This window comes from Leopardus geoffroyi, chromosome B2 (genome assembly GCF_018350155.1).
Source record: "Leopardus geoffroyi isolate Oge1 chromosome B2, O.geoffroyi_Oge1_pat1.0, whole genome shotgun sequence".
In the NCBI taxonomy this organism is placed as follows: Eukaryota; Metazoa; Chordata; class Mammalia; order Carnivora; family Felidae; genus Leopardus; species Leopardus geoffroyi.
In genome coordinates this window covers 117,447,989-117,449,521 of record NC_059332.1, presented here as the reverse complement: position 1 = coordinate 117,449,521, position 1,533 = coordinate 117,447,989, and positions in this window count along the sequence as shown.

Below are 1,533 nucleotides of genomic sequence, written 5' to 3'. Positions count from 1 at the left end.
ATAGGTATTCTAAGTCCTTTGGTCACTTCACTCAAGAGCCAAATTTCTGGGAGAAGATGACCCAGCTTGGTTCATCCTTTGTCAGGGTATCATGGTGTTCATGGCCCCACTAAGACTGCAATAAATGGAGACCAGAGCGATTTCCCTCCTCTGCCTCCCCTAACATGGAGGGGGCAGTTATGGGTAAGTGTCATAGATGCCGGGTAGAAAAGCTAACAGATGCCTTTAGAACAGGGGACCTGCAAAATACAAGCCTATGGGCCAAATCTGCCTTGCCACATATTTTTGTATGGCCTGTGCAGTAAGAACAGTTTCTACATTTTTAATGGTTGGAAGCAAACAAAAGAAAAATAATATTTGATGACATATGAAAATGATATAAAATTTAAATTTTAATGCCCACAAATAAAGTTTTATTGGAACAGAGGTACACTTCTTTAGATATTGTCTATGGCTTTGTGTTCTCATGCTACGACGGCAGAATTGTGTAGTTATGACACAGGCTGTATGGTTCCCATGGGCTAAAATATTTGCAATTTGACCCTTCATGGAAAAATTTCCGTATTCTTTCCTCCTACTCTAGAGTATTTCTACTCAAAGTATGGTGTGTATACCAGCACACAGGCCCCACTCCTTATCTACTGACTCAGAGTCTACAGTATTACAGGATTCCCAAGTGATTCACATGCACATGAAAAGTCAGAGACGCACAGCTTTAGACAAGATAAATTTAGCGGGGCTTATTTTATTCCTGTGTTTATTACCATTTACCCGCTGCCAATATGAGTGAGACAATACGCTTCATAGTCATTGTTCATTAGGTTCTTTCTATTTTCCAAAGTCGCAGGTATGTTAAACCTAACCTGGATAATAGAACTTTATTGTAAGGATATTGAGGAGGGAAGGAAGATCGAGATACTGTCTCAGCTGGCCTCATGAAGGTCTGTGGGAGGCATTTATCCTAGTTTGGAGATCTGAAAGTAGCCCTACTGGTCCCTAGAAGCTGTTGTAGATGGATGTGATGTTTAAGCCTCCGCTACTCCCTCTCCTACTCCACCCTTTGGTTTCTGCTTGCTCAGAATTCCTACTTTCTCAACTCCTGACCATCTTTAGGGGTCCCCGAGGAGTGCAGGTATTTTCAGTACCAGAATAGAATTGAATAGCAAAGACCAGCATGCATTATATATAGAAAGAATAAGGTAAGCAGAGAAATAGAGAAAATTTTCTTCACCTCCCACCTCTCATTTTCTCTTGAATCTACTCTGGTCAAGACATTTAAAGCAGAGATAATACCTATCCTTCTCAAGCTATTCCAAAAAATAGAAAGGGAAGGAAAACTTCCAGACTCATTCTATGAAGCCAGTATTACTTTGATTCCTAAACCAGATAGAGACCCAGTAAAAAAAGAGAACTACAGGCCAATATCCCTGATGAATATGGATGCAAAAATTCTCAATAAGATACTAGCGAATCGAATTCAACAGCATATAAAAAGAATTATTCACCATGATCAAGTGGGATTCATTCCTGGGA